Here is a 19,745-nt window from a genome sequence, read left to right on the forward strand (position 1 = left end):
TCCACAGTATGGCTTTAAGAATTGCATTTATTCCATTATAGGTTTTTGTTGCTTAAAATGTGATTTCTAACCGTGAGCGGGGTTGTCTTTCTTTAGTTGGCCTGGTGGTGTCGCTTATCTTCATGAAAGTAGATATGTTTAATGCCTAACTGATTCCAACATAAAGCAGTGCAACTCAGGCAGGCTGTGCACCTTTAAATCACCTAGTAACCAACTAGGTGTCAGTTCTCAGTTCAACAGCAGGTGGAGTGTCAGAGCACCGTGGCTTTTTGACCATGCAATGTGTTCTTCACATATTGTATGGTTGCAATGTGAAATATCAAGGCTCAGGTCTCCAAAAGTATTCTAAAAATCCTGAAAATGGTTTAATAGGACCTTTAGACTAGAATGTCAAAAACTCAGTCTGCCAACAGCTGCACGCGATGACATATGTTTTACGGAGGTGCACATCCGAATCAATACCCCAATAAATGTCAAGGCTCGGGTGTCAATGGGGGGAATGTGGAGCACTGGCAAATGTTTTGAAGTGGATATGAGGCGGTGGAGGGCCGTGCTGCTAGCTTGTGTGCACATTTGCGATTTCTGTTCGGGCGCTAGCTGCCTGAGCTCAGTGGCACTGGAGCATGTATTGTAATCAATAGCACTTCAGCCAGAGAGCAAATCAATGGAGGCTGCTCCGTAATGGAATGCATGGTCAAGGGAGAGGCTGAGCGCATGAGTGGGCCCGGGGGGAGGAGGAGAGATAGTGGGCAAACACAAAAAGATGTGAATGTGTGCCCGCACAGACGAAAAACCAGGGAGGAACCTAAAAAGAAGAATTAGAGGATATGAAACAAATTAGGGGAGTAAAAAGGGATCGGTATGCAGCTCTAAATAGAAGATTATGACTTTTGTGGGTGGGTAAAAAGGAGGAGAGTATATTTAGAATGGAGAAAGTGCCAAGCCATTTATCAGCGTAGGCAAATTTCTGTATAATTGCGGCGCCGCAGAGAGCTTGCTCAACCCCCTGTGAGGCTTAAGAAAAGCAATACTGGGAAATTGGCTCCGATGAGGGCAAAATGAACAATCAAGAGACAAAAAGGGAGGAAAATAAGAGACAGGGACAGGGAGATGCAGGTACAGCTGCAGTTTGAGGGTGGTTTACCAGGGAATGCTAAGTGGTTCTAAGAAGTATGTAAACATTTGAAAATTTAAGCTATTTCTTTGGATGAGAAATGAGATCAAGTAAAAGTTGTACCACTGGACGATTAATAGCAAAAGAGTCTGACCCAATGTCCATATTCAAATGTATGTCATTTCCACACATGGCAATAGCCCCAGACAAGACGAAGGCAGAAGAACTTGCTTGGCTCATGATTCAGAATGGTTAAATCAGTCCTGTCTTAAACTCAGCGTAAGCAAAACAGTCTCAATGTTCTTCTCCCAATCCACCATTAAAAACAAACCTGCAGATGTTCTTGTACCTTGGAATAACAATAGAGCAGTGGTTCTTAACCTGGGTTCGATCGAACCCTAGGGGTTTGGTGAGTCAGTCTCAGGGGTTCGGCGGAGGTCAAGACACGCACCCGACTCATATGATTCGCGGACTGCGAGCATCTCCAGACACTGGCTGTGTCCCAATTCGACAAATGCACCCTTTGATGAGCCTATCGAAGTACCTGCCCAACTTAAATCAGCCGTACGAATGGCATAAAAACATAAAACGGCATAAAAACGAAGAAAAGGAACAGACTTTGCTGTGAAAATGACATGAGAGTGGCATTTGCCAAGGTGAAGACATGCATTTCTGAACTGGTCTCTCAAAGGCAACAGCAGAAGTCACACTGATTTGCAGTAAATATTCATTATTATTGTAGCCTGATGGAAATTAGGTGATGGGTGTGTGTTAAAACGTAAAAAATATTAAATAGCATAAATACAATAAGTTCATTATTGGAATACATAAGGTTAAAAATTAAAATAATTTCAGTGTGGTAGTATTAAAAAGGTCATGTCATTGTATTGGTTTTATTCTTTGAACACAGTGATGTTAATGCAAAGTTCATTTTGTGCACCAGTAAAACACACATATGTCTTGAATTTGAAAAAAAAAAAAAAAATTCAATGAAGAAGGGTTTGGTGAATGTGCATATGAAACTGGTGGGGTTCAGTACCTCCAACGATGTTAAGAACCACTGCAATAGAGGAAAACTCAGATCCCACCTATTTCTGCGGGCTGCAAACATGTTCATGCATAGAATCACTGTACAAACAGACAATAAAAATACTGGAGAAAAAGCCAATGAGACATTACCACTGCAATATTCTACAAAGGCACACAAGGGAAAACCTCAAGTATCTGAACCTTTGTTTCATTTACAAAATCATCCATGGCCAGTCATCTTGTCCACTCACACTGGCACAGTTCTCCTGAAGAAAGGTGCTTTCAGTCAGAGTGCCTTTTGTATCACAGCCTTTCAAACCTGTCATCATTAGTGTGCTGTCCTTCCTTATCTGAGCATGTTTCTCCTGTCCTGTGTGCTCTATTGTATGTTTGAGTTCTCTCACTGTGAGTCATGGTCTTTAATATCTGCTTGTATTTTCTCTGCCTTTTAACTGAACTGTTTTGTATTATTGCACTGTTTTGTATAACTCTTGTTATTGTGTTTTTAGGGGGCCATGTAAACCTTCTGTACAAGGACAGCAGATGAAAAATGGCTCTCTGGCTAATTCTGGTATATTTACAGATTAATGTACACTGCCCCTAAATAAATAAAATAAATATTCTCATAATCCTTTTTTGTGGTTTTATTTTGAGTTAACGTAGAAAATGTGATCTAAATTTGTCTTCTAATAATGGAACTTCCAACAAGCAAATCTTTGACTAACTCTGTGATAGAGTAGTTGATAAGGAAACCCAACAGTCGTATTCTGATTCGAATCAAAATCCCACTCCGAGAGTGCTTGTAACAGGTAGTTTCAAAGCGAATTCACTCTCACTCTGGAGCTGTAACAGTAGAAGTGTTTGGAACTGTGTAAAAACTGCACTAATCTACTTGATTAGAGAAGATAGTAGTAGATTTGTATGAATGGGCAGTGCAGAGCTGCTGTTTGAGATTTTGATCTGACGAGGACATCGAATATCAGCAGCACATATCATCTTGCCTCTGTCTGCGCAGGTGAGCCTGGGTCTGTCACTGTCTGAGTCATTCAATAAGCTTTAACTCTGCTGTCTGCTCTAACTGCTGCTGTTATTATGAGGACAAATGTGTTTTTGTGCACAAAGCGCTTACTTGTGTCTTCTGCTCTGCTTCTGTGCTGATTCTTGCATTGGTTCAGTGTTAATCAAGATACAAACACATAAAAATTTGAAAAAAGAGGTCTCTTTTCAAAACTGAGATCCAGTTCCAGCCATTCCCCTTAAGGAACCGTTCAAAAGAGCCGACTCGTTCACATATGTCACGTCATTACTGTCCACTTGAAGCACGTTCTCATAGAAATAAGTTCTTTGATTAGCTGCTGCCTCACACGTGGCTCATGTTGCGATCCACAGAGCACAGTAACGTGTGAAAATGACCTATTTTTATGTTGGCCTTTTGGATAGTTATTTACGCAGCTCTGAGGACCGGGGTTTTGAATACCGCTCAGCACAGGCGCTTGAATCTTGCAAGTTTTATTAGCCAACTTTATTACCACAGCTGGCACCAGTTAAATTAAATGTGATTGTGTGAGCAGGGACTACACAATCACATACTCCTAACTACTCCAAACTAAAGGGTTCATAAGTTCGTTATATCCTGTGTAAGTCGTAATGCAGTGGTTACAATACACATCCAAGAAACCTAAAAGCAATGTGTCTGTCCAAAATGAAACTACTTCATAAAAAAACTATTACTTGAACATGGTAGATATCTGTGTAATCCCTCAGTCGTCCAGGTCTGATCCATAGCAAAAGAAAAATATAAAATCTGTCAATTGGACAAAAAGTTGTAAGAGTGAAGACGATTCGCTGCTCATCCAAGCCACTTCATCAGTTCTGGTCAGACTGCTCGTGTACACAGTCTTATATCTATCTGAGAGGAGGAGTAAACTACACAGAAACTAAAAACACCTATTGTTTCTCTTTGTAGTCTTGGTCTATTGTGCAACCCTAAGCGTGCACTGTGCCTGAGTCCTATTTAGCATAGTCATTCAAGCCCCTATTGAGTGATTTCACACTGATTAACATCCTGGCTAGCCCTGTTGTTTTCTTTGTTTTGCTTTGGATCTGAGGATGAAGTTAGAAAGATATAAGGCAGTGTCCACTAGTAATCTGACCAGAACTGAAGAAGCAGCAGGGAAATGTCTCACTCCTGCAAAGTTTTGTCCAGTTGACAGAATTTATATTTTTCTTTTGCTATGAACACGGGAAAATGAAACAAAGTACAACTTCGCATACGTTCCTTGTAGTCACTTTTGTGTGTTCATGATCCATAGTACAAGTTATGGTGTAGTTGTACAAATCCAACTTTGATTGGCACTGATCTTTCTTCCCTTATGTGACCCGTGACCACTTCTGACAGCAATACGGCGCCTTCATGACTCCCGCTCCTTTTCATTATCCCATTTATTTGGGCTCTGCTGAACTTCAACTCCGAGGGATGTTATTTCCACTGGGCTCTGACGCCGTTGTACCGTCAGCCAAAAACACTGCGGTATTTCATGTTCAACACTGGAGCGCTTTGAAGTTTATTTAAATAGAAGAATACCATTGTGAAGCTATGCACCATCCCTGAAATCAAGTATGCCTGTTCTCTTGCAGGTATGGTAAAAAAACACAAACAAATGTAGCAGGAGTCAAAAGACAGACACAGTGTGATGAAGTGGAGATTATAGTCCATTATTCAGTCTCCTTGTATGAAGTATAGCAGTGGAACAGCACTCCGCCACTCAAAGTCACTTTTACACTTCAGCAGGCTAATGTGCTCAATACTTTAACTTGGATACTTGTCGCAGTTTAAATAAATCAACAAAGAGGATGAGCATATGCGCTGTGTGGGTGCCAAACTGCAAAAGGTGAGGGGGGATTGTACAAGTAATGCAAGCCAAGCATAAAGGAAAATAATGTGGATTATGTTTTTAGCGACAACAATGGGACAGTACCACATTTTGTTTTTAACATAATAAAGTACAATTAGTTCTAACCCATTGTAAAGTACATCAGCTACAAACCAGGAGGTGATGTTCTTGTTAGCATATCTCACTTGCTTGTTGAACATTCATACAGAACCATTTAAAACCATTTAAAAAGTCTAAGGACTTTTAAGGGGTTTTGGCTGTTTTGCTTCCCAAAAATGGAATATAGTTCAAGGACAAACAAAGTTGGATACTTGCAGTTTAATAATCTGGTGACAAACATGTATACCTGCACCTGATTTTAATGTTGTAAACTGACTTATGTACTTATTTGTTTTGTTTGATTTTTGTTTCTATTTTTCTATATTTGAACAGGGCGAGCATGAAAAGGAGAGTCTGAGTGTTCTCATAGGCCTCTCCCAGTATAAATAAAGAGAAAGAAAGCATTACCGTGACATGTCCACTCTGGCATCTTAAAGTTGTGAAACAAGCTTATAAAATTTTTGCGGTGAATAACTGTGATGCTAGGAATGTGTTAGGAATATATGATGAATAATTGTGGATGACTGCAAACAGTTTCTATTTTTCATGTTTTTAAGATCACAGACATTGCCAAATGTAACTTCAGAAAGTGGGTATTCATCGATTTAATATCAAGTCGCTTAAATCAGTGCAGAGTCAAAAAAAAAAGTCATATTAGTTATGTAAGTTATAATAAGTTATTAAAACACAACATTTTTGCTTTTATGTTGCAAACCCCTATTTTAAAGTACAACTTGTGTAACTTTCTGAAGGTGGCATGTCCCCTGTGTGCCTCTGGAAATATGAAAGTTGAAACTATACTTCAGAATTTTCTCCATGGAGATATTTTATGCCACACTGTGGAAGATTATACATTGTAGGCAACAGAAACAACATTTCAATGGAGACAAAAAAGACCAAAAAAGGCCAAAAGAGACCAAAAAAGGCCCAAAAAGAGTCAGGTTTGTGGAGGTGCAAGTCCACTCAGAGTAAGAACACTTGTTTTTGCCATGCAGTAAACACAACCAAAATCATTTTTAAAAAAACATGCTTTTATTTATTCATTTATTTATTTATTTATTAATTGTCTAAATGTTACAAACAGTGGCTTTAAAATGATCATAAACACCAACACACAAAAAACACCATATCCAACATTGAAAAAAACAGCTCTGTTTCAAACCAGCGCACCACAGCACCAGTACGAGTCAGCAAAGTTAAACAGCTCTCCTATTATGGAAATGAAGTAAAGCGGCCCAGACTGCATTAAGCACTTATTATTTGTTTGCTGATAGCTTTGTGTGTGCGAGCATGTGTGTGTATATGTGAGTGAGCGCGCCGCGTGTCTCCGGAGTGACGCTTTAATGGGGATTGATAATAATGCGTTTGTGAGTGTTTTTTGATGAGCTCGGAGATGAGAGGGCCTTCTTTCATACATATTAATAACTGTTTGGGAGGAAATGCTTCTCTGTTACAACACAGCATCACATGGCTCTACATATATGATGATGGCGATGCATGAGGGTTTGCATGTATGCTCTTTCTTCACTTGATAAACTTGCTTATGACAGCTAATAAGTCCCATATTCCCGCCGGTCTTAATTAGGGCCAGTTATTGCGGAGTGTTTGATGCTCTTTTGCTTGGATGCTACTTTCTGGGCTGCTTGCTAGCTGCCTTGCATGGGCTCAGTGAGTAGCACAGCGTGATACCGGCATACAGTGGAGGGAGATGTGGAGAGTGAAGGCAGGAGGAAGACTTGGCCAGCTTCTCTCCAGGGCTCTGTCAGAGGTCCTTGCAAACTGTTTTTTTTTGTTTTGTTTTTTGTGTGTGTGTGTGTGTTTATTTTTAAAATAATTGTTATTATTTGGTGGTGAATACACACACTGATCGACTTGTGATTTCCTGTTTTTCATGGTTGGTAAAATGTGAGGACTCTGAGGTGTAAACACAGACAAGATTTCTTGCCTTTCTCTACTTCCTGTCACATGTTGTTTACAGTTAGCCAATCACAGCCTGCAAAGTTTGCCTCTTAAGCTATTCATATTTACCGTTTTGTGGAGGTTGCCACAGGCTGCTCCATTATCAACCCATAATTTTGCATAGGGTTGCCAGTCTCAACAGCAAATAGACCCTTACAGTGTTTGTAAACAGAACACATGCATTCTATAGGCCTTTTTTTTCCGCTGATCACCATGAGACCATACATGGCATCAGATCCTCATTAGAAAACATGACCAGAGATGCAGGCTGCAAGTAACCCGCTCAAAATATGTACCAAACCCCACATTAAATATAAATCTGGTGTAAGACATGGCACCATTGATGTTAGGATGGTGAGTTTCGGTAGCCATCTCTAATAAAAACTAGAAATATTTGTCATATTTATCTGGAAAATGCTAAAATCATTGCATACTTCAAATCGATTAGCTTTCAAGCAGCCTATGTGTCTCCATTTTGGGATCTGGAGTAGAATTACCTAGCTGGAATTTTTTTGTTTTTGGTTGATCGAAGAAAACACCAGAGTATACCTGCTCAAACATCAGGTGGGTCCAACAACTGCACATGGAAAGGTCTTTGCTTGGGAATTCAACCCTGCACCCTCTGGTTTTGAGATAGGCCCCCTCTTCATTCAGGAGTTGACAGTGGTAAATATCTATGTTAATTTATTTATGCACAAGCAATGAGCAGCAGCTTGGATTGAACTTCACAGATGTTCTGTGATTAGTCTTCCTCTGCCTGTCAGATCCTCTCATCTTTAATGCAGTTTAATTCTAGACTGAAAAACCACCTCTTCTCCCTGGCATTTAATATTAGCTAGACCAGATATGTTGGTGTTCTTTGCATATCTGTCCATATTTCATAGACTCTCAAACTAATTCCAAGCAACTCTACAAAGCAAACACAAACATTTGAGATCCCACAACTTCAATCTCTAATGTTCAGTGACACCTTGTAACTGCATAATTTGTCCTAAAAGACCATGGGGGACCGGGTAATTTAGCCGACATTTAATCAACACCTATGTTCCCTTTTTTTATTCATAAGTGGTATCCCTCCAGGTACCGTCACGTCAATTGTTCCTCCCACGAATATAACCTGTTTAATTATTTAAATGCACCCGCGTGTTGAGTTAGATCATTCCGGGAGTGTTCAGGAGGAAGCAGTCAGGAATCATCAGTGACACTCAAAACGTGCACAGCTGGCTGACCTCATGTTTTATGCACCAGTGATTTGTGGTCCCAACACGATGTCATGATCTGATGGAGAGGCATGTAGAGAGTCACGGCTCATCAAACATTCATCACATGGGCACACGCTGATATAAGTGCATGGTAAATGGCCTTTTCGATTACTGTGCTTTTGAGTCATGCCCAGTGACATACTAATCCATCCCTGTTATGTTTACCATAGATATGTAGTTGGATTTGATGGGATTTGTTTGTGTTGTTTGGAGATCTTAGTGGTTTTGAAGTCTGTTGGTAATAAACCTATCAAATGGTAAATGGTTATTATAGACACTAGGGGTTGTTGGTTCAAACCTTGCATATGTATATGTGCTGACACTGTGTTTGTGCAAGATGGAAAACTCAATGTGATTTCAGTGGTGGTGTCATGATCCTTCCCCTCCCTCCTTGTGCTTTTCACTCTGGAAGAGCCTGTAACTCCCCACTAATAAACTGTGTAAATCTGTATTGCGTTTTTGAGTTCTCCTTTTGGGTCCTAATATTTTTTTAAGCAATGTGTGTGTGTGTAAGACCCGGGCAATAAACAGCTACGCCCTGCCAGTAATGAGATACCCAGCAGGAATCATAAGCCTGCCGAAGGAGGAGATACAGACCACAGACATTAAGATACGAAAGCTCCATGCATGGAGGGGTCCATTCCAAATCCAGCACCCTGAGGCTGTATGCGAGCCATAAGTTAGGAGGCTGAGGACTAGTGAGTGTGAGCGCCATTGTCCAGGATATAACATTCAAGATCCATAAGTGCATCAAGGAGAAGGCCCCAACAGATGATGTGCTCAGTGAATTTCTCAGACAGTGGAGTGCAGAGGAAGAGGTGCTGGAGTTACTGCTATGGGAGAACAAGCCTCCATGTACCACCGGAACATAACTGAAGTGGCAGATATCAAGACATCCTACCAATGGCTGGAGAAAGCTGGACTGAAGGACAGAACAGGGGCACTCATCCAGGCTGCACAGGAGCAGGCCTTGAGCACTAGAACAATAGAGGCCCAGATCTACCACACCAAACAAGACTCAAGGCGTAGGCTGTGCAAAGAGGCCCCTGGGTGTAAGATGCTGGCAGGTAAAACATACATGGAGCGGCACAACCAAGCGGCGGGCATAGTGTACAGAAACCTCTGTGTGGATTACTGCCTGGAAACCCCAAAGTCAAGGTTGGAAACACCTACAAAGGTAGTCGAGAATGATTGAGCCAAGATCCTGTGGGACTTCCAGATACAGACTGACAGAGTGGTGATGGAAAACCAACCGGACATTGTGGTGGTAGATAAACAACAGAGCAAAGCTGTTGTGGTGGACATTGCAGTGCCAAGTGATGGGAACATCAGGAAAAAGGAACACAAGAAACTAGAGAAATACCAAGGGCTCAAAGAAGAGCTGGAGAAGGCATGGAAGGTCATCGGAGCGCTCAGGCCAGTGACATCAGATGTGTCAGTCCATATATAAACAATGCAACATCTTATCTTTCCCTTTTATTCCAAAATTTTATTAACTAACTTTTTTTCTTTATAAATAGTATAAATCATAATTTAGAATGAACTGTAAGTTTTGTTTTTTCTTGCTGTGGGAGCATATTAAGTACCAGCCCAAACACTGATCACACAAGTTTTACCTACTTTGATTACTACTTTTATATTACCTGTCCTCTAACAGCAGTGTTCTACTAGCTAGCGCATTACTGTTCAGTGTTTATAGAGAGTAAAGCCACCAACTCCTCTCCAAAACAGTGCTTTCTACAGTGGTGTAAAACTTAATAGAAAGTATAATGCCCCTGTAAAACAGCTTATGCGCATTATAGCTGTTGTCTGTGAGCACATGCTAAAGGAGCCCAGGCTAATGGCCAGTGCAGTGAACTAAAAAAATGCCTTTGTTCTACTCTTCTTTTACATTCTTAGTCAGAGCAGGGTTCAAGTAAATTTACTTGACTTAAAAATCTGAGGTGTGGAGAGGAGCCAAAATATGTAACCGTCAAAAGAAAATTGTTACTTACTTTCAAATCATGTTACTCAAGTAGATGTAAAAAGAAGTGTTTTTAATGACTTAGGGCCAACTGGACGTAATAAGATCATACTGTATAATTGAAGAATTTAATAACTGGAAGTACTATGTATTGTATTAGTAAAACTGCTCAAATAAAATAGATAGATATTGCAAAAGAAATTTTATTCTGTCTAGTGGACAAAGTTGTTTTGGTATGAAAACGTTTCACCACTCATTCTGACAAGTTTTTGTAAGTCATTCCCTTCTGTCTTTCTGGATGGAGGAACAAACTAGAGAAAAACTACCACACCCTGGTTGCTTACAGTAAATGGTCAAACCATTCACCCATTAACACACACTTTCACACAGTAATGAGTATAAGTTCAGTCCATTGCACTACCCTAAGTGTGAGTTGTTTCTGAGTCATATTTTTATGATCGTTCAAGACCCTTATGGATCATCGCACACCTATTAGCATACTCTGAATTAGCATACTTTTATTTTCTTTGTTTTGGGTTGGGTCTGAGGATGGAGGAGTTGTAAATGGGTGACGTCACACTCCCTCACGTCACAGTCCAGTTCTTTATACACTCTATGGCTAGGATCTGTACCATGCTATCTTAAACAGTGTAGTTAGTGGCTTATACAAAGTTCCACACTTTTTTACAGTTGTTACATGATGTTTCCAAAGTGTATTTTCTGCACATTTCATCCCAGTCTGCCTGAGCCTGCCAACTGGTTGAATACTGCAAATGTCCATCCACAACACTATCAAGACCGTTAGCTCTCATCCACTTTGCCAATTCACTGGTTTTAATTCCGGTATTAAAGTTGAAAGTGTCAATTAGCGTAGTCACAGATATCATTAGCACTCGCCCAGTCTTCCCCGCAGTTGCCGGTTGAACCCAACGGCTTGTAATTGTGTCTAGCTCTTAGATGAGGTTATAAGCTGCGATCCAGAATGGGGGGTTGCACAGTAGGTTAGAGCGTGCATTTAGAGCGACTGGGCACGCTGTGAGAAGGAGAATTCAAACCAAAAAAAGTGCAGTATTATAGTGAGACAGGGCAGTTGTGTCACCCATAATGATTTTCAGGGTTATTAGTCATACATCAGTGAATAGTGTCCAGTCAGGCCTGTTCTGCATACTAAGATATAAAGCAGTATTAGATTATTTACTTTGGTGTTATTAATTCCTTTCTAAACACTCAACAGTTTCACAATTGCATGAATGTTGTCAGGCCCATTGTGAATATGAAAAATGACCAATTTCAACAGTTCTAAGCTTCTTATGACAACTGTTACGTGGTAATAGACTGTAGAGAAGCATGAATTAATTACAAAAACTTTGGACATGTTAAAAGTTTGGTGCTTCGTTCACCAATCAGAAAGCAGAATGAGCTTCACATGAGTCTCATTTGTGTTGCTAGTCCAGCTATGCAGTTGGTTTAAACCTAAAAGCCCTCTCACTGATCTGAATCCTCACTATCTAAACCATCTGCAGCCAATCATGGATCAGTGCTAGTGCAACCTCTGCAGCTCAGTGAGTGACATCTATCTATATAATTAGAAAAAAGAAAACATGTACGTGTCCATCTGCAGGTTAAGGCTCTGGCAAAACACAGGTTCAGTTGTGATCATAGTACCTTATTTTTTAAACTGTCAGAGTGCAGGCTATATGCACTTTCTTTAATGGTCCTTGGGTGCTGCATTGTCTCTGCCCACTGTTTAAAATGTGTCAGATGCAGAGGATAAGTTTCTCTATAACTTAAAAGTTATAATACATAGTTACATAACAGGATGCTTACAGGCCGTGTACTTCAAGTTCAGGAACAAGCTTTTTGTACAATGCAGTGTGTTGTAAAATGCAGCTATAATAACAAAATGAAGCTGCAATAACAAAAATGCGTATGATAACCTATTTTGTCCACTGACAGACAGTGTTTCTCTAGTATGGTTCTACATCAGAGTGAGAGTCTAAGTGGGCGGGGCTAAGAGGTCATTCTGAAACATGCCCTCACTCATGGTACAGAACCTTTGACTGAGGACTCAATTTCAAGATTCAAACTTTCATTACATTTGAAAGATCAAAAAAAAAAAAAAATCATGCATACAAGAGCAGCAGAGAAGGCCTGTAAGATTTGTTACTAAATCCCTAAATCGTTACAATGAACTGTCTGCTACCATAACTGAAAATCAACACAAATTCATGAATCTTCTACAAACCAAAACTGAAATGGCTCATTGACTCACTGTTAAAAGCCCTGGCGCTCCATCAGTCATAATATTGCCACTAAACAAACACCCAACACTAATACCCGTGTGCATGTGTGAATGGGAACACTGTATACGTAGACGTAACTATTTGGGATACACGCCTCTAGAAAAGCACATTTATTAGCAGGACTGGCGGCATTCTGAGCCACTTGGAAACCCACTGAAGCATTCATGGCTTTAGCTGGCTGCAGAAAATAAAAACAGATTGTGCGAGATTTCGAGGAGCGGGACGGAGGAATGCATGCGTAACATTAAAGGAGCATTCCAGGAGAGACAGTGAGGAGATGAGTTCGGGCATTTTCAAGAGTGGGAATTTTACAATACGAAAGGCAGAATAATGACCGGAATTATGTGCAGTGCCTTGGAGATAATATGGTGAGTAGTGAGCTGTGTCAAGTAGAAGTTATGGTGCGCAGTTTTGTTCAGTGAGGTTTAATGTGGCCATTAAATTGCACCTGATGCCCTGTACATGCTGACAGTGGGTAAATTAGTCTGAATTTACACAGAAGCATGTCTAGACAAAATGGAATGTGGAAGAAATTATATTATTACATAACTTTAATGGAGGAGGATATGCCACCTGCCTGTCTCCATGGAGATGTTATTGCTTTGGATGTTTCATAGTATGGCATTAAACGTATTCATCTTTAATGACTAAGCTTATTCGTTTATTTTTATATAATTATTCAAATATACCTTCAAAAACTACTATGGACTCACCGCTCCATAGATTTGCTATGGTATGCTCTGCTATGGTAATATATAAGTCTAATGCCATTCTGTGGAACATTCCAGGCAACATAATAACATAATATCTCCATAATCTAAAGTTGTTCATAAACAATATGCAGATTTATATTACACATGCACACACACACACACACACACACACACACACATATATACATATATATGTAAGGAAATTACTTTAAAACTGTTTTAAAACAAATTTGTATTTCTTTTGGCTCCAGAGCAGTAAGTATAATGTCCTTGAAGTGACTAACTAATGACATATTTCCATGGTAACCCAATCGTAGTACATTCTTTTTTATATAATAAAATAGGGACTCACACTTCTATTTCTTGTGTATCAAAAAGTGACGACTTCTGTTTTCCACTAAATCACCCAAATAAAAATAAGCCTTAGAAATTGCAGAGCAGAAAAACGTCTTGATAAATTTAAAAAACACATTGGTATTTTGACCTAAAATTTCAGAAGACATCCCCTGCTCTATTTCCACGCTTAACATTCATTGATTTCACAGCCTTTTAGCTTGGCTCTTCTTTCAAATGACTCCAAATAGTGAGGAGGTGGAAACATTTGTATTCACTGCACTAAGCCTATATGTTCTGCCAAACTGTAACCACGAAACTGTCCAAGAACATACACAAATCCTCATTACAAAACCATTAAATATGAATGAATATAAAATGCATATTTAATACCTACTGAAATAGTCTCATAACCCACACTTAAATGTCATCATATACTCCAAGGATGAGAACATCCTTTTCTATGGAACTTCAAATAATCTGTTCAATTGTCTACTTTATGCATGCCAAATGTGTGCCAGCACGGCTATTAGCAACATGACACTCAATACATGGTACCTATGCTTGGAAAAGAAAATAACAGGTCATTGGCAGAGTGGTTAGCCCTTCCGTATTACTGCACAGTGGCTGACTGGCTAGCACTCACGCGTCACAGCAAGAAAGTTGTGGGTATGATCCCTGTGCACGATCGCCCTGTGTCTGGGTGAATTTTCACTGGGGACTCTAGTTTTCCACATCAACCAAAAACATGCACAATAGATCAAATCCTCCAGCTAAGATAGTCCTGCCCAAGACTAGCAACAAGATCCCAGCGACAGGTCCCCGTGCACAGCACTGTGGCGCTCACTGCTCCTGATGAGGTGCCCCAGCAGCACTGAAGGACAGGTCAAAGGCAGAGCTCAAATTCCCTTACGCGGATAATAAATTGTACCTTAATCTTATTCCTGGATCAGATGAGGCCTTTCTTTCTGGAGTTTGCATGTTTTCCTTGTGTCTTGTTTCCAATGAGTACCATGGCATTCCCCACCTTTAAATGTATAACCTTTCTAACACTTGTGATTTATGGCTACAATTGTTACTCATACTATCACCACTACTATTACTATTGTACTATTGTTTGTTTTTAAGTATAATTTTTAGGCACCTCTGATGAGCCACCTTGCTACCATCTTCACTTGATCTTTAACCGCATACTGCCCCCGGTCGATGTGTGGTCGCTGGTGTGTATTGACACCTGAGTAGATGTGCTTACACTGTACATGTGTACTAATGGTATATTGGCCTGTTTGACCTCTGTAATTGCGGTGAGGCCTTCAAGGGGCGGTGAATAATAGATGGAGCTGATCGAAGAAATAGTGTTTGCAAATGATCCCTGGACTCATGGAAGGCAAACATACCATCATGTGCAAACAGGTGTGTTCACACAAGTTTGGCTCATGTAGGGCCAAGATGGAATTACCAGTACCAGTACTTAAACAATATGTAGTTTATGGTACCCGTTGCCTTGAATGTTCCACAGTATGGCATTAAACTGCTTTAACTCCATGGAGGCAAGCAGGTGATGCCGGCTTATGTAAGAAGATACAGTCATTGGGTAAAAAAATAAAAATAATAGATTAGTTTTTAGTGGAGAGTAGAAATTTACAGGCAAAGTAATAACATCTCCATAGAGGCAGACCCCTACTGGGAAAGTTACATAGTGCACCTTTAAAGCAGTGGTTTTAAGTATTTGTACTGGGACTACTTTCAGTATCTGTCAGTTTTTGGTAGTGCTAATACTTTTTTTAGTATCTTGCCTGATTGTAACTATGGGCTGATTTCCAACTGTTGTAAATGGCACCTTTACATAATGTGTATTGCAATTTGTACTATTTTTCCTTTCCTTCTTCCTTTTTTTTTCCATTTGGCTCATTTGCAGGTTTGACTGGTGAACTGCTGTCCCCTTTAGATGCACCAGCAGACTGTTCATGACAACCGCAATGCTCTGAATAAAATGGTTTTACGTTGACAATCTCTGTACAGTGTGTCTGATTAAAAAACTATAATACAAAAGTGGTAAACACATTAGATGACATCACATATCTCATCACCGTGGTTACTCAGTTTCCCTGTTTTCCATGGCGTCTCGGGGGGACACGGTTTCAAAAGCATTCCATTGGCTGCTGGGGTTTCTTCCCTCTGCTCCGCTAATTAGCAGTCTCGTGGTTCCCCTCAGGTCCGGAGAGAAGTTGGTGGGACAACGGGCTTCCGACTAATCACACAACGCGCAAACAACCCCATCTCCGCCGGCATGTGGGGTACAAGCTGTGCCATGGAGCCTTTTATGGGGCCAGCATTTGATCCTGGTCCACGGTTTCACTTCCACCCCCTGTAAGTTGGAGCTCACCCGGGGATGTAATCAGAGAGCAGAGATAGAGAGGAATAACAGGAAGACAGTCATAACATCCAGACGAATACAGATCAAATGACGCCAGGAATAGGCAGTCCAAATAAAGGCTCACACAGCTCTGTTTCCATGCACTACTGGTAGCTTCGGAAAAACCTCTGGTGCTTTCACAAAGAGGGTTACAAGAAATACCGCAGTGTGGACTGGGGTTATTTAAAACTTCGGTGCCTGCTTTTTACACCGTAGGAGGAAGTGGGTATTTAAATCTGTCTAGCTTGTTCCTCACAAACCCTTTTGCTTTTTTAGATGGTGAAATTGAGGTGGACCGCCCAAGCGCTGCCAATCAGAATGCTGCATTTGGAGCTTACTTCCAGGTTCCAAAATATACGCGTTGGGAGAAAACTTTTATTAATACCCTGAAAAGCATGCAGCCTTATGGTGAGTGGGCGCACCTCTGCACAGATCTCAGGTTTAACTTGATCTGGTGGCATCACCTGCTTGCCTCCATGGAGAAAAATAACCTGCGTTTCCATATTGTGGAACCTTGCTGACAAGTTAAAGACATCTCTCCCTCAACCACCAGAAGAACCATCAGATGACAAACATTACATAATTGCTCTGCTGGCTATACGGTAATTCCATTGTATGGTTTTAACCCTATAGCGTCAGATGCTGGTGTAGCCGATAGAGCGCGGTACCATAACTCTGCAACCAATTGTGCTATCATCTAAATTCAAACGGAGTCTCAAAGCAGAGGCACGGGGCTATTTAAATATTTTGACATCATTACGGTAATCTGCATCTGGGTGTTGCAGGGATTTTCCCAGTCACTTATTGGATGCGTAAAAGAAAAAATATGGATGGATATATGGATATATGTAAAATAGAGGTAGTTGCAGTAAATTCTGATACTTCCTTTAACATGATTTTCATGGCTAAAAAAAGCTACGTGAGCTATGTGAGCTATACTGGTCTATAGTGTGCTCAGTCCTTAAAGGGTTAAACTTACATTTATTCAATTACAGGTATTTTGGATAAAAATAAACAAATAAATCCTTGAGTCCTTGGTCGCATCTCCACAGATCTGACCTGCTTGCCTTCATGGAGACAAATACATTCATTGCCATACTGTGGAACCCTCCAGCCAAAGCATTAAGACCTCTATGGAGGACCACAAAGAGATGATGGACCCCTCACCATAAAAGTTACATAGAGAAGCTTTAAATACAGCCCATAATGGTCAACGTGTTGCTCTTCCTCCCTGGCCTCGTATATCCACCACATTACCCTATTACTGTAACCACTGCATGCGCTGTAACCGTCTGGCCCTACACGCGGCTTTACAAATGGCCGATTAAGCGTGGCCTTTAAAACATAATACCCCTCTTTGATTGCTGTATTATCCCCCATTAGTACCACTCCACTCAGGGGCGGTCCAGTACATCACAGAGCCCTCTCCAATCAAACCCACCCAGCCGGCTCTCCTTCTACGCACACTTGCATCATACACTACTTCAACCCAGTGTTTAGAAGGATCATATGCAATAAAGTACAGCTCTCCTTGGGCCTCGGCGATGAAAAGCATCAATGTCAGGTATGGTAGAATTCACATTCCCGATCAATACCGACTTATGCGGCAAGCTCCATAGTTCAAGCAGGTGCATCGGAGAGAAGTGCCGGCAGTGTGTTCAAGGTCTCTGCTACAGTGGGAGAGGTTAAACGAGGAGGTTTGAGAAGGACTTCACTGGGGAAAAAATACTAAACAGAAATATGAAGGTTAAGTCCAAGCTTGCTCACACTCAGGAGAGAGAGCTAACGAAACCACTGGAGTAAGGTAGAGAAGTAAAATGTGACTGTTTCAGTGATTCTCGGTAGAAAGTCCTTTACCTCAAAGCCTCAGAAAATACGTGGTTTGAATTTTCCCAGGATTGTTGCGTCGTTCGTAGAAACTTTGCAGTTTTAAAGTCCATATATTATCACCTGATTGACTCTGCCGTTATATTGCACCATTAAAACCACATGCTTACACCATCATGTCTTTAGTTGCTTCAGCTCATTCAACTTGCATATATTGCGAAGAAAAAAAAAAAAAAAAAGAAAGTTGTTGTGGTGGTATTAATGATTAAAATGAATACTTTAAAACAGTGATGCTGATGGTAATTGTAAGCGTATAGGAAAGAGAAGGGACAGCCTTGATGGCAATTTAATAATAACCACATTCAAAGCCCCAAATTAAACCATGCGCTTGCTACACACTTCATAACATTATTCATTTATTAATTTACTCAATATTAAACCATGAAATAGCTCATTGTATGCCTCCCACCACACTCAACCCAAGCTTATTACCCATTTTTGTCATAGTTTTTTTTTTTTTTTTTTTTCTGAGCATTTGTGTATGTCTTGTGCTAAAGCTACTATTTCTAATAAGATTGACCGATCCACCCCTGTTGTATTCTCACCACTAGGTGCTATTTACGACACTGCAATCTCATAGTGTTCCAGCTTTGGTCTGACAGAAAAAGACCAGAGAGCACAGGTGAGTCTGGACAAAGGCCAGGTGAGGGGGGACAGGTTTCACATCTGCTATCTAGTGAAAAAAACAACCAAAAAAACAAAAACAAAAAAAAAAATACTAGCAGATGGTAGCTTTGAGTCTCATCACATGTACTGTAATATATTTAAGACTGAACACTGAGTGAGACAAAGTACCATTGAGGTGGATGTTGATCTTCCCTGTTCAGCCTATAGTCCTGTTGAAGCGCTGTGTGTTTAAAGAGAACAAGCCTGTAATTCCACTCCTCTCCTCTAATTTAATTATGTGCTGACATCCTCCCATTCTCCTTCAGCAGGATAAAGGCAGATTAGGTTTTATACAGAGCTTTAATGACAGCACTAAAGAAAGTTGCTCAGTGCCTGTGTGGGGGAACTTTTCCACAGGCATATGCTGACTGTATTTATGCGTCAGACATGATTATCCCGATGCTGTATTTTTTGTCACTGTACTTGACCCATCCCGCAAGCCCATGTCCTGTATTTAAACAAGTTCTCATAATTGTTATTTGAGCTAATCATATTAAAGAGTGGGTATTACACTTCAATGGGATATAATATAATGCTAGAACACATTTAGATCACCATATTACCTTTTATTAAAAATGCTATATTCACAGAAAACAATGTATATAAATGTTTAACAAGTTTCTCTATGTTTTTCTTTTTAAACTACTGCATATTGCATTTGTGAAGATGTAGTGTATTGTTTTGTATCCTGCTCTATACGCTATATATTTGTGGGCTGAGTCTTGGACAGGATCGTACTGCTAACCGTAGGGATGGTTTGAAAAGGACCCAGGAGAGATCACTAAATTACTCAAACATGCATGGATGACATCAAAAACCTCTTCAGGCATGTTTTTCATACTTCTCACTGAATTTAACAGTAGCATTTAGTGTGTTTCTATATCAAAGTATTTGGATAAAACTTTAGAAGTCCCTTGTTGGTATTCACTGCTCGTGTTAATCCCACCTTGAAATTTTCAAATCAAGAGCCAGACATTCTTTCTAACCCAAGATATAAAGTGACAGTTACATTTGGGCTGAAGGTTTTAGAGTAGAGAGCAATTGGAGTTGCAATATATATTTTAATAATAGAATTCTGTTCAAAGTTCACATTTTAAAAGAATTGTC

This window comes from Periophthalmus magnuspinnatus, chromosome 13 (genome assembly GCF_009829125.3).
Source record: "Periophthalmus magnuspinnatus isolate fPerMag1 chromosome 13, fPerMag1.2.pri, whole genome shotgun sequence".
Classification (NCBI taxonomy): Eukaryota; Metazoa; Chordata; class Actinopteri; order Gobiiformes; family Gobiidae; genus Periophthalmus; species Periophthalmus magnuspinnatus.